Below are 14,682 nucleotides of genomic sequence, written 5' to 3' on the forward strand. Positions count from 1 at the left end.
TAGCCAATCCAAAATTATATTGATTCCAAAGGTACATATTGTTAAGTGATCTTTCTTAAGTAGTCTTTTTCTCTCCCAAAAAAAAAAATAAAAAAAAAATAAAAAAAAAAAAATAATCTTAAGTGATCTTTTTAAGTGCTCTCTCTCTCTCTCTCTCTCTCTCTCTCTCTCTCTCTCTCTCTCTCTCTCTCTCTCTCTCTCTCTCTCTCAAGTCGTCTATGTCTCCATCAAGTGGTCTTTCTCTCGAGTAGTCTTTTTCTCTCCAAAGCTAATAAATCTAGACGCTTGTAGGACAACTAACACAATTTAGGATTAGGATTTTATGTCTTTAAACATAGTCGAAATAAGTGAACAATCAAAATAGCTCAAAGATCGGAATATCTAAACCCAACGTAAGAACCAACACCCAAAAAATCGAAATCCAGAAAGAAAATTTTAATTCTGAGCTAAAGTGGTCTCTCTCTCTCTCTCTTCCCTAATCTAATTTCCATGATTTTTGTAAGTGATCTCTATCTCTCTTTGTCGCATTTCAGTAAGCCTTTTTCCCAAGCTAATTTTTATGATTTTATTTAGTGATTTTTCATAAGTGGAGTCTCTCTTTCTCTCCTAAGCTAATTGCCTTGATTTTCTTCTTAATTGATCTACCTCTCCTTAGCTATTTGCTTTGATTTTCTTAATCGATCTTTCTTAATTGGTCTAACTCTCTTTAGCTATTTTGCCTCATTTTCTTAAGTGATTTATGTTAAGTGGTCTCTCTCCCCCCCCCCCAAGCTAATTGTCTTGATTCTCCTAAGTGATCTTTCTTAAATGTTCGCTTGATCTTTGTAAGTGATCTTTCTTAATTGGTTTCTTGATTTTCCTTAGTGATATCTTTTAAGTGGTCTCTCTCTCACTCTTTTCCTATCCTAAGAAAGTTGTCCTGATTTTCTCTCCTAAGCTAATTGCTCTAATTTTACTACCTAATTTTATTAAGCGATCTTTCTTAAATGGATTCTTGATTTTCTTAGGTGATCTTTCATTTTTTTCTTAAGTGATCTTTCTTCTAAAGTGATCTTTCGTTTTCTAAGTGATCTTTTTAAAGTGGTCTATCTCTCTCTTAATAATGTTTTCCTAACCTAATTATTAACTTGATTTCCTTAATTGATCTTGCTTTAGTGGTCTCTCCCCTCCCATTTCAGTAAACATTTTTCTAAGTTAATTGTTGTTTTAGCTAATTGCCTTGCTTTTCTTAGATGATCGTTCTTAATGGTCTCTCTCTATCTCTCTTCCTCCCATCCCTCTCTTCTGAGCTAATTGCCTTGATTTTTTATATGATTTTTTTAAATTGGCCTCTTTTTGCTAAGTGACATTTCTATTATGGCCTCTCTCTCTCACACATTTTAGTCACCCTTTTTTCCTAATCTAATTACCCTTTCTTAAGTGATCATTTACATTCAGTCTCTCATTCACTACATGTCTCTCTCCTAAGCTAATTGCCCTAATTATGTGATCTTTCTTTCTTCTTGATCGAGTGATCTTTCTTTTTAAGTGATACTTCTTGCGTGGTCCTAAGATAATTTTTCTTATTTTCATAAGTGGTCTTTCTCAAGCGATTCCTCTCTTTTTGTTAAGAGATCTTTCTTAAATGGTCTCTCTTTCTTTCCCTTGCTCAAGTGATTTTTTTGTAATTGATATATATATATCTCTCTCTCAAATGATACTCCGTATTTCTTATTAGCTTAAGAAAATGTAATTAGCTTACGTGGGCATTTTAGTGAGCTCTCTCTCGATCTCGATAATAATAATCACAAAATCCCTTGCCACGAATGGCTATTAAACTCAAAACTCTACAATAATAACCTATTTAATTGTATTTCCAAATAAAAAAATTAGTAAAGAACACAACAAATAACCACAGGATTATAGATATATAAGCTTGCAACCAAACACTTCCTTTTTACATTGACATGATACTTAGAAAGATATTTTTTTATCACTATACATGGACAATGTTGCCAAGCTCATTAAAGAGCAACAAGGAGCTGATTGATGAGCCTTGTAAAAAATTCCCCTAACATTTGTCTCACATTTTCCAAACTTCTAAAGCATGATTTCTTCCTTTTTGAGCTTAACCTAAAGTGCAACCTCAACCACCAAAAAAAAGCTACAGTTTCAATAGTATCAAGGTTATTTTATACCTTGTAAAAATTTCTCATCTATTTTTGATTTTCAATTACAAATTAAGTCATCTCAACCAAGTCAAAACAAAAATTCAAATTTTTTTTTTTATTTTAATCCCTAAATTCACCTAAGTTTATTGCACTGTTGTATTGGTTTCTCTGGTTGCTCCTAGGATTCATTTTTCTCTTTCAAGAGCTTATCCTGGAATGACTGCTCACGTCCTCTAGCAGCAGCAGCTTGGCATACTGATTTTGAACTCGATAAATCTTTCCCTTCCTCTTCTGAAATGATATGAACAGACAAAAGCAAAAAATGATCTCTTTCTACTGGTAACAAGAACGTCGTAAAATGGAAGGAATGAATTACTAAATTTTCAGCTAGCCACGGGATTCTAGAATTATAAAGGTAAAAATCAAGTAAACAAATGCAATACTACTTATTTTAGCACGGTAGAAAGAAAGCACCATAAAAAGGAAAAAAAGGTTGAAGGAAATTGTACTCTATAATTCTGTATAACCTTTACTTCTATATTGACTAAGATCATATAGCACTGTCATTCTCTCATTCTTCCAGTTCTCCCTTCAAGTAAGATGAAATATCTCCATGTAGCTATGCTGCAAGCTCAAGCTCAAGCTACCATCCTACTTCTGTTGATCTACTATAAGCCTAAAGCCAACAACTTATCCACACCAGAAAATACACAATATGAACACCACCATCAGTGCGCCTTGATGACTATAACCTATGGCAGAGTCTAGAGTTCACTGTTTAAACAAAATTTATAGTAGTGATCCAATGATGAAATCTACAAGTATATATGCTATTGAGATCTCAAAGGACCTACTTGAACAAATCATATGAAGAAGTGGCCTAAAAAACAGCAACCATTGCTTCAGCTCTTGTAATCACATAGCTCAATTATTGCCGGACAATGAGACATCGAACCAAATGATCAGTCCTTGTCTAATTCATACTCGTAGGACTAATGCTTAATTGCTCAAGAGAACAATGAGATTCCCTAATTTCATAGATTCTTCTAATCAAACTATCTAATTCTACAAGTTTCTTCATATTCAACAAGCAATTTCTAAGGTTTAGCCTATTCATACCTAAACATACCAATACTATCATTATAGATGCACCCATTATAATAATACAAAACAATACAAATTAACTACCACCATTCACCAAGATTCACCGACTCGACTAATAAACAAAACATACTCAGTTAATAATGTTTTGTATTAGTATAGTGGCTACAAATAAAAAGCATTAATATCATAAACAAGCAGCATTTTGTCAAAAGATGAGATGAAACGAACAAATTTAATCTACAAATCCACTTGGTAAATCTTTCATAATTTAGTAAATATGCCCAATATTAATCTACAAATCCACTTGGTAAATCTTTCAAAATTTAGTAAATATGCCCAATATTTCATAAGTGGTCTTATCTTCACAACTGTACAAAAAGGTTACAATTAAGAAATCAAATTGGAAAAATACATAAACAACTTTTGACACAAATGTACAAATTAATCTATAACTTCCAGATAACCAGAAACTCTAATATTCTAAAACGATAATAACGACCTTTACCAAAAGCCTAAATCAAGAACCATAAACTCTTTTGAAAAGATAAAAAAAAAAAAACATTAACACAAAAACAGCATTCATAGACTAAACACCAAAAACGGGTTCTAATCATAATTAATGACAGCCAACAAAGATTTTGGACACAATTTCGGATATTATAAGACTCAATGATCTACAAAGATGAAAAGATACATGACTTAACCTGGTAATGTTTCTCCAGGAAACTCAAGAGCACAGAAACCAAGCAAACAGACCAATCACGTCAACAATGAACCTTGTAAAAATGAAAAAAATCCAGATGAAAAGTATGATATATTTCCCAAAATCAACAAAATTTAACTACCCAATTCACACGCAGATCTAAGGAAGTTAATAAGAAAGTCAGGTCATAAAGAAACATTCAAAATCTGACCAATTCAAACACAGTAAGGAAATCCCACAAAATCAACTTTTGATAGTCAAACAAAACAGTAAAACAAATAACACAATCATCTGACCACAACAGAAAATTAAAATAGATAGTTCGCCTCTTCAAATCATATCAGGTGTACTTCCACACCAAGTTTTCATACAGAATTCATAGTCAAATAGTTCCTAATTTTAGAAAATCATGCAACCCCAGAAAACTAATTTCATTCACAATTGGACTTTGAGTTCTTTGGTGCCCAGATTTGCTGCTAAAAAACTTGGAGAAAATACTCACCATTTTGCTTTGAACGGAAGCTAATAACTCACATTGTAGGTAAGATGATTTCAAATCTATATGCACAACACTATTTAAGTTTTTCTTTCTTATGAGTTTAATACCAATCAGAGAGATTGGTTTCCCTTCCACAATTAAACATAATTAATGTTCCAAAATTTTCAAATTAAAGGTTCTTGTTTACCCCCACCTAAATTTTGATTTTATTGTATGTTCTTGTAGATTAGTTGTTAAACTGATGTTAATACCCATGGCCTTTGCCAATCTACAAGAACATACAAGAACAAAACACTTGCTTAAAAATTACTTTACCTGACATTTCTCGGTGGCTTTAACAGCCTCAATTACTCTCGATCTGAGTTGTCTCTTCCCTCAAGTTTGACCATATGAATTGTTGGAAAAATGAGACTAAAGCAACAGAAACTATCTGCTTTCCGTTTCATTCTTTCACAAATTAATTTTAGCATGAATTGCTGCAACTCAGAAAAATGAGAGCTTCACAAACACAGAAAGATAATGAAGAGGCATAAGGGGAAAAAAAAACACATTAAGCATTCAATTAGTCATTCATTTATATAAAGAGCTCAACATATCCCGAATATATGTATACCTATGATTCTATGCTAAAACCTTAATACTTATAAGGTCTTTTTCTAACAATTATGGCAAAGAGAGTGTTATCCCTACCTTATCCAATCTTAACAAAGAAGTAGCGACTTTTGCAAAACCCCTTTTAATTGTGTCTCGCCCTTTTAACATCTCAAGTTTCACAAATAATAGTCAACTTATCCTAATACTCTCACGAGTCTCACTCTAATTAATGGTGGTTATGGAAATGGTTTAACAATTGAAGCCAATAAAAAAATACTTACCAAAAAAATAAAAAACAGTATACCGGCAGAACGGCACTGCAGGAAGTTGGAGGATCTTTTTTCAAATCCTATAGCTCGTTAAAAATCCTCTTTGACGCCACCCCCTAAAACCTAAACAAATCAAACCAATTCATCAGATCAATTCAGATCTTCAAGACCCAACATAATTCATAAAAAAAAAAAACCTTCAAAAACCCCTAAATCAAGCTAAAAACAGTAATATCAATATTTAAAATTAAATTAAAGATGATCATACCTTAGAGAAGAAGTGATAAAATTCTCTATCTGTTTCTCTAATCTCTGACTGAAAATCGCGCAAAATTGAAGAACAAACAAGAAAACAAGAATAGGAAAAGAGAATGGCAGAGGAGTCCTGAGAAAACTCAAAAAGCTAATAAAAAGATCTAGGTGGAGAATTGAATGCAAAATCTGAAAAAGTTAGGAACATGATGTCCCCTAATTTGGACTGGAAAGAGTGACAGCTTCATTTCCTCAATTGTGTGAAATTACTCACAAGTCAAAATTCTCTTACATCATCCAGTTAACTAATTTTAATGTCTGCCTTGGATCTCCCGATGTACAGAAAATTAGCAAATAAAAATGCATGTGATTTCAAAAGAATAGGTCAGAAATACATATGAGAAACTTGCTCTTTCCAGTGCCAAGAGGGGGGGAGGAGTATACAAACGACAGTACAACTTATTTAATTCCCGTCATAAATCAACACAAACCTGCAGCTATAGTACCTTCATGGACTACTCGATCAATCTCATTTGTTATAATGCATCGTCAAATAATACGCGCAGCCGCATCCAAAACCTACCTAGCAATCTGGAGACAGCGATTGTCATAGTTCAATTTAGCAAATTAAATGGAAAAGGGCAAGAGAGTATCACGGTAAGCTGATTGTAGATAACATCAAGACCTAGCCAAGACTTTCTACCAAAGGTGAACACTCAGTCCACAAATGCTAGCTAATCGAGAGGATAGTAACGTCCTACACTATTCCAAAGACAATCAACTATCCAAAACCCTTACCCCACCCCACTGGAAGGTGGTAGTAAACAATACACAAAGAGACTAGGATGAATACCATTATTCAAGGGTAAGCTTATATATACAAATGTCACGTGAAATAGGCTTGTAAAACCACTAACAACACAATTGATCTAGAATAGTGAACCTAATGCAGTTTCACTAAGATCAACGTAATGTAAACTTACCATTCTCCAGTAAGGTTACCCACACATGTAATCATACAGCTGCTTAGAACCAAATCCACTCTAGTCTATAGCTTTCATAAGATATCATAAGCTGACACTTAAAATTAGTAATTAGACTTGTATCAAACATATCTTCCATCTAAGAAGATACTTCGTATGAAACAAAGGAGATAAAATGCTTTGCAAGTTTGCATCATCACAAGGACAACCTCATGGGACTTCAGTTTATATTTATAAGCACTACAAAACACTCACAGATATGGAGCACTCTTTAAAAAGCAAAAAAATTCTAAGGACTTGCAATATAAACCAAAATAAACAAAATGAACTTACCTTGCAAGTCTCCCTCATTCTCTATATCAGTTCTGGAGTTCTAATCTTCAAAATAAGAAGCCAATAAGAAAACAAAAAAGGATAATAATTAAAAAAAAAAAAATTCTTTGGACGATTAATGTCTCTGAGTTTACCCAAGTATGAGGAGCAGAGTAATTAAGCATAACTCGACAATGTGCTGCAGGTTGCTCTCAGGCTCAATCTTAGGGATACCCTAAATGTATTGAAAGCATCTCATAAAGACTTCATAAGTTGCAGATTGATAAATATCAGAGCTCATATATTGGTGCATAAAGGAAAACAAGTATCTCCAAGGGGTCATCATAGTCTCATCGCCGGTAATTGTCTAAAACCCAACATTCAGGGGATATACACTTGTTGACAATAGAAAGAGAAAACTTACATCCATAGCCCAATCAGGTAGCTCAATGTGCTTTGGTATAGTACGGTAACTTGATAAGGGGTACGACCTTAATGATCTACATGGGAAAAGGTTGCAGTTCAGTAAAGGTCAAATTTATGAGATGTCAACACCAAGATGCATGTTTTCATTCATAACCATAGTAATAGTAAATCATAGTTTAAACATATACACAATTATAAGTACGTAAAAAGAAGGGCTGTAATCAGAAATGTATCCACAATAAAGTAATGTTGACATGATACACTGTCCAATCAAAATATGGAAGTTTTGAAGTCCGAGGTTGTCCTTTTTGTAAGCAATAAAGCCAATTTTCACTTTTTTTGTCCACAACAACATCAGTTTGTAAAGTAGATGTATTTTCCTTTGAATGCAATGATTTATGAGAGCTCCAAGATTCCTTGAAACACTCCTAGGAACTACAATAGGTAAAAGTTTGTCAATCAACAGGCTAAAAATAAATAGAAAAACATGATTATGTATCAACCATTTTATCTATGCACCCTTGAAATCATAGATGCCAGAAATTTATATTGTTTCTAAAATCAATGAGATTTGAAACATTAATCTGAAACCTGTTTCATATACCAAATTGAATCGAAACCATCCCAAAATTATGAACTAATTAAATTAAATCAGAAAATAAAACCATTTTTAAAACAAACTGAATTGAATTGACAAAACCCCTTAAATTATAAACAATCTGAACTAAATCGGAAACCCACATTTTTTGAAAAAAGAAAAAAAAATCCCTTTTGGGTTTTATTAGATAATGATCAATTATAAAAATGCAAGCATAAATGAACTAACAAATACTATCATATGAGATCATACTACCAGAATAATAAATTTAAGGGAATAGAAAGAAAAAAAAATCATGATTTTATATCAGATCATTTCACATGAATGACAAAGCTCAACTAAAGTAGAAATTCAACACCCATTAATATTATATACAAAATAAGAAGAAAACTCAAAACTTACAATTTGATGACAAAAAAGAATGCCTGAATTAAGAAGTTGCCATTTAGAACTTTTGTTTATAAAAAATTAAAGCCTGATTTTACATAAACAAGCAAATTTTCCATCTTGAAGGGGAGAGAAAATACATTACCAGTTTAAAAGTTTCATCTATAATAAAAGTGGTTGCAGAGATGGCAGCAGTCTGATGCTGAAAACTTCGCCGCCACAATTACCTCCACCGCCGATCATCGCATTTTCTCTCTTTTTCTTGTTCGACAAAAAAGAAAGCCTGAATCAAAAGGGCGAAAATCTGTAGAGTTTCATCAACACTCCTTCATCAAGAAATAGCTTGATTTCTCAATCGAATTTGTGAAAATTAATTAAAAAGATTAACTTAAAAAGGATTAGTGAATTTGTATGAAAATTAAAGTTGTATCCTAAATTGTCAATTGATATTAGATGATTATAAAAAGTAAAAACATCTTACCTCAAGAAGCTGCTTTAATGGAGGAGATTAAGCTCAGAACACGCTGCAAGCCTTCAATAGAAAGCTCGGATCAATGAGGAAGAGCAAAGGAGAGAGATTGAGAAATTGTAGTGTTGAGGGAAAGAAAGAATATAGTAGTCGAAAATCAAACTACCTTGGCTACTTTTGCACCACAAACGGCGGCCAATACCAGAGGAACCGGTGGAGATATTCACGGTGTTGGCACCATCACCACCGGTACCAACGATATCCACAACATCCCCCAAACCCTCCACACTCTTACAGTGTTTCATCATTGCATTTGCCAATCCAACTATCTGCAATTTCACATAAAGTAGTCCCCGGATCAAAACCAGGTAAATATAAATACATTCATCAATCTCAAAATTAGCAACATTAACATTTATGTTTAAAGTCAAAGGCCAATTGAAAATATGGAATTACAACCAAATTCCCAAAACCCATAATTTTAAGTTGTCATTTAACTGCCTGTAATTGCCAATTTCATAAAATCAAAACCTAGGTCTTTGTGAACTAACCCCATCCTTTCAAAAAAAATCGTAATTAATTTTAGATTACATAATCTCAAAATGTACACCCATTAATTAATTACTGTATTTAATTTAATTTAATATTAATTAAAAATGATAGAATGAAAAGGGTGGATCTTACTTCTTCAAAGGTCTCGCCTTTAGCTCTCAAAAAAACAAGAAAAGAGCTAATTCGAGATTCATTTGGGTCATTAAACAAGAAATTTACTCAGGACAATATACAGTAATAAGGTGTCAAAGTCCAAAATTCAAAGTGAAGCTTGACAAAATATGAGAATATCCTTCATGCCTTTGATAGAAAGAGGAAAGGAAAACAAAGAATCTATCGTAATTGAAAAAAAAAAAAACTTAGCTTTGAAAGCAAATCAATAAGTTGAATGGAACAGTTTAGGTGCTAATTCAGAAACAAAGACGCACATCAACAACTAAGAACACCTAAAATCTTACTCCAAATTCCAACCACGAGTGTAAACCCAAATAAACATCAGGTTAAGGCTTATTATCCAGCCACAAAACCCCTAATCAGTTAGCATTTAGTCTAATAGTATGTGTAACGTATACCAAGGAAAGGAAATAGCATCTACAATTGAATTAATCGATTAGCAGAACTTGACAAGGTTCACCCATCAGAGAACGAACTCCCCAAACCATTCGTCAAAACAAAGCTCACCAACTCAGATTAACTATGAAACTGAGATTGCAGATTAAAACTTACAGCCTCGATAACACGTTGCTACCATGTTGAACAAGTTCGTTAAGATCAAAAACTGAAAAGCCATGCCTGCTCTCATCCTTAAAGAACAATTCCAGCTTCCTCAATTCGTTGAAAGCTCCCATAGCTTCCAAAACACATAAAAAAAATCAGGAAAAATAAAAATTATTATAAACATCTGCAAAAAAAAAAAAAAATCATAAAAGCAAGAAATTACTCACAAGGTTCGAACCCAGAGATAAAAGTCCAATCTTTTTTCACAGACCATAAAAAAATCAAAGAAAAGAAAGTGAAAATGGTGGTATGAGTAACAGTACCTAGCAGCAAAATGAGGCATAAAATGGAGAGGGAAACAAAACTAATGTTGTACCACCAGCAAGTAAATTATAACAATAATTAAGTTGAAATGTAATTATCGCTATATAAATCCATTGTAAATAACAACCTACAAGCCATTTCAAGCAAATATTGATTCAAAAATTTCTCATTCTATAACAACAGAATTGTGTCATTTGCATATATATCTGAATTTCAATCACAATGGAGTCACTTTTGACATATCCAATCTATGGTCCTTGGACTCAATGTTTTTTGGCCCTAATGAAGTGTCCAAATGTCCTACGCGAGTGCCAACGCTAGACTCTCCAACATTGGTAAGACCTAAACTAAGACACTTGGACACTTAACATATTTTCTTCATAAGATAGCCAAGTAGGATCCTTGGACATGTGCCATGGTTCAAGTAACATATTTTTAAATCATCACAAAAAAAAAAATGGCCTATAAACAAAGGTTGTATAATTAAATTCATATTACATTTCTCATATATTAGTTTCTGATTTTCTCAACAGCTAAACAAGATTAACACATAATTAAACTTAAACAAAAAATAAGTAAATACGGAGCACAACACAATTTTTCCAGTGACACACAACATTCTAGCATAACAAAGAACAAATTCAGTACTCCTAATTAATCTATGGCAAAATCAAAAAACAACGAAAAAATGCAAAGCGACAATTGCTAATTACACAATGCTAACATTAATAATTTAATCAAAGAAATTGCATAATTGTTACAATCAACAAAAAAATGGCAACAAAAACTCAGTGAGAGAAAGACCTGAAAGGAGGACGGAGGAAAACAAAAGAATAAGGCAACAGGCAACGACGACGAAGGTGAAAGTGGAAGGGATGAGCGAAGAGTGCTGAATATGCGCCGCAAAATGAAGGATAGATGTATAGCGCTATTACCGGCGTTTTTTCTTTGGCGGCTTTTGCGATTGCTTCAAGGATAGTCGTATACGGCTTCTCTGATATCATGAACTTCCATTGGATCATAACGATCTCAAACCTAAAATCAAATCAAATCAAAAAACACAAAATCAATCACAATAATTAGGTTAAAATCAACCAAAAAGAGGAGAGAAAAAGAGGAACCAAACCATATTAACTCTTGTGCATAGCAGCCAAGACATTCTTCTTAGGATTAAGAAGAGTCTTAAACAATGAAGATGAAACATTAGCAATCGCCATTTTCCTAGGTTTGCTAAGCTAATTACCTCTCTTTCTCTCCCTAAAAATGAGGGATTAAAAATAAGGGATTTTTCTTGTTCTTTGGTTCGAAGTTCTTCCCAAATTGGCAGGATAATTTGCGCCAGATTGATGGAAAAAAAAATTGATGGGGAAAAAACCTTAAAGCAAGGCATAAAATAGATATTGTTTGTAGTTTAGCAACAATAAACCCTAAATTGTGAAATTGATATGAGACTATTACACAAAGTTCAGAAAATATCTTTACCTCAGTAGCGGTGTCGACGGAAAATAGATAGACATACCAGAAGCCGCAAAAATGGAGAACTCAGAGGTACGCTTCCATGGAGGAGGCTCACTGAGAGTATGCTTCTAGTGTTCTCAAACAACAAAATAAGAGGATGAGAGTAAAATCAGGAAAAACAAAGAACGGAAGAGTCAAGGTTCAGTGGCAAGACCGCGAATAGCATCCCAAGCCGAGGGTAATTGCGGAAGGACACTCTCCTACTGTTCATAAGGAACAGTTCCGCATATCTTCTCTCTTTTTAAAGATTGTAGATAAAATCATGTCCTAAAAGGATAATGTAGGAACATCAAGTCTCATTTTAAAGATGTCCCGTTGAGTGGACAAATAATACCATTAAAGCACTAGAGTTTCATTAATATAAAGAGGAACAATCGAACAAAATATAGACCAGTGGTACTGTAGTAGTGATCTTCATAAATTTTTGTCCATTTTATATGTCAGAAAAGTTTTAGTCGGTCCCACAATGCCTATTCTACTCTTGGTAAAGGCTACACATAAACTCAGTTTATGTGGGCCATGTATAAACCAATGATGTGGCAATTTTTTATTGGTAAAAGGTTTGGGCTCAAATATATTCTATCATTTCATTCAAATTTTAAATCAAAAATTTCAAATCATTTTTGTGTTGTCAATGTACAATGAATGACCCCCAACATTCTCAGCCACTCCTTTCTCTATCCTCTCATTTTTTTTTTTTACCTGATTATTTTTTGGTCTTGTTTTTCTCTCTTCTTCTACTTATTCTTCTTTTTCATGTTCTTAACTTCAAATTCAATTTTTTTTTTATTCCAGATTTTTCTGTAATTATTTTTTATATAATTATATTTCATGACTAATTCATCGCATATTATCTTTGGCCAAAAAATTTCGCTTTTTGGAATTTTGATTTTGTCTCTCTTCTCTCTCTTGTTATGTTCTTCATGTTTTTGATGATTTTATGAAAAAATTCATCCTTTGCTTGACAATATTTATTTTTTCAGAAATTTATTGAATATACAATGTTATGTTATACAATAAATTATTAATATATTTTATTTATTTTTATGTTATAGATATAATATTTTATAGTTTGATTTGTAGATTAGCTTCATCATTTCAATTTTTTTGTAAACAAATTATGTTATAAGTATAAAATTCACCTATCCGGATTGAAATATCATGCTATATTATGTGAATTTAAACATCGTTATTTCCATTGTTCGTCAATTCACCTAGATTTTTTTTTACGATCAATTTTCCCAGAATTTAATCATCAAACTTAAAATTTTCTACAAGTTAGATTATTGACCAGTAACAGATGTTGGACATTAGATTAATCACAAGGATAACACATTAAACTCTTTGAATTATCACGATGACTAATGACATATTTATAAGAAATTATTATCCAGTTTTGGCACCAAACTCTCGAAAACAAATCATAGTAAAACATAGGGAAAAATAATTAAAATTATAAATCAGGAAATAATATTAGGTATCTTTTTAAAAAAATGAGTGGTTACGATTGTAAATTTCTAATTTATTTAGTAACACTATTTATTTTAATACTATTCATTAAATAGATTATAGTAAAAAAAAATACATTTAAATAGTATATTAATTACAAGTTTTATAATTTTTTTCCTTGTAACTATCGATTATCTAATATTAAGGAATAAGATCACATTAGTATTGCAAACGCATAATGAATGAATAGTTTATTGAAAACAATTGTAATCTTCTTATGTGATGAGAAAAAGGATAATAAAATAAAAATTAGTTAGAGATGTGGTTACAAAAATAACATAGTTATTAAAATATAGTTTTTTAATTATAAATATGTAATTGTAAGGAGGGTGCGCCCATCGTAAGGGATCCTTCTCCTTATATGCCCATGACCCTTTAAAAGCCTAGGACTTTACACATGTTCGGGTGTATTAGGATTTGAATTCCTGACTGTTTGGGGGACCTTGAATTAGAGTTGATCCTATCATTATGCTTTTTTGTAAGAAACTAGTAAGAAGTCGTCAAAGAGTTTTAGGCAAACTCATAAACCTTATTCATGTCTTTCTCCCAAGTAGGGTTCAAGGGATATTTAGCATGAATCGTAAACTCATGCCCAAATTGGTCTACGTGAACCAAAAATGAGCTCAGGAGCGATGGTACTAAAATAACGTTTCTTTTTAAGGAGGAATTGCTATTCTAGCCCTAGTACAGCCTCCACTAGATCTTCTTTTTTCATAATTTCATTACCAAGCAATATATACAACGTGACAACTAAAATTAAGTTAGTGGATTTTTTTACAAGCATTGATCACATAAGGATTACATTGCAACGAATGTCGTTATTCTTATTGAATTCAAATTCGTGAAAAGAACAAAATAAACAATATTCGCCTTGACTTAGCTGATAAAACAATCAATTAATTAATCAATTCTGGTCTTTATTTAACACAAGAATACTATGTGAAATTAATATTAATTAAAATTTTGTTTAAAGTGATCAAACAACACTAACTAACCAATTAAAGTTATTTAAATAATAAAAGAAAAGTGATTTACCTAAGTGCTCAAGAAAATAATCGTTCTTCTTTTATGCTAATATTCGTCTTATGCGTTTATGGACTTTCTTTCTTCTTTGTACCTTCAAGGGCTTCAATGGATGGATTAGGGTTGAAGAGTAGTTGGGAAGATAGAAGAAAAGTAGTATGATAGTAAGAGGGTTTGAGAGAGATTAGGGTTTATAGAATTTAGGGTTTAGAATTCTAATTTTTCTATTTTGTTTAGGGTTGAACGAAGACTCCTATTTATAGGCGTAAGAATCAAGGTTTAGGGTTTTAGAG

General features: G+C 32.3%; 1 long non-coding RNA gene across 13 annotated transcripts; it reads right to left on the bottom strand.

Moving 5' to 3' along the window:
* Nucleotides 1-2,144: 2,144 nt before the first annotated feature.
* LOC110708445 lies at nt 2,145-12,175 on the bottom strand. Of its 13 annotated transcripts, XR_002508736.1 has the most exons (13): nt 11,822-12,174; nt 11,144-11,374; nt 10,025-10,148; nt 8,913-9,075; nt 8,759-8,809; nt 8,423-8,581; nt 7,291-7,366; nt 7,022-7,101; nt 6,888-6,927; nt 5,588-6,162; nt 4,772-5,442; nt 3,959-4,030; nt 2,145-3,622 (listed from the first exon to the last, which is right to left on the bottom strand). It is a non-coding gene; the product is annotated as an uncharacterized LOC110708445 (long non-coding RNA). The 13 variants fall into 13 exon arrangements; XR_002508737.1 differs by having other exon boundaries at nt 2,145-2,441; nt 3,959-5,442; nt 11,822-12,175; XR_002508734.1 differs by having other exon boundaries at nt 3,959-5,442; nt 11,822-12,175.
* Nucleotides 12,176-14,682: the final 2,507 nt, after the last annotated feature.

Source organism: Chenopodium quinoa, unplaced genomic scaffold, assembly GCF_001683475.1.
Source record: "Chenopodium quinoa cultivar QQ74 unplaced genomic scaffold, ASM168347v1, whole genome shotgun sequence".
NCBI classification, from domain to species: domain Eukaryota; kingdom Viridiplantae; phylum Streptophyta; class Magnoliopsida; order Caryophyllales; family Amaranthaceae; genus Chenopodium; species Chenopodium quinoa.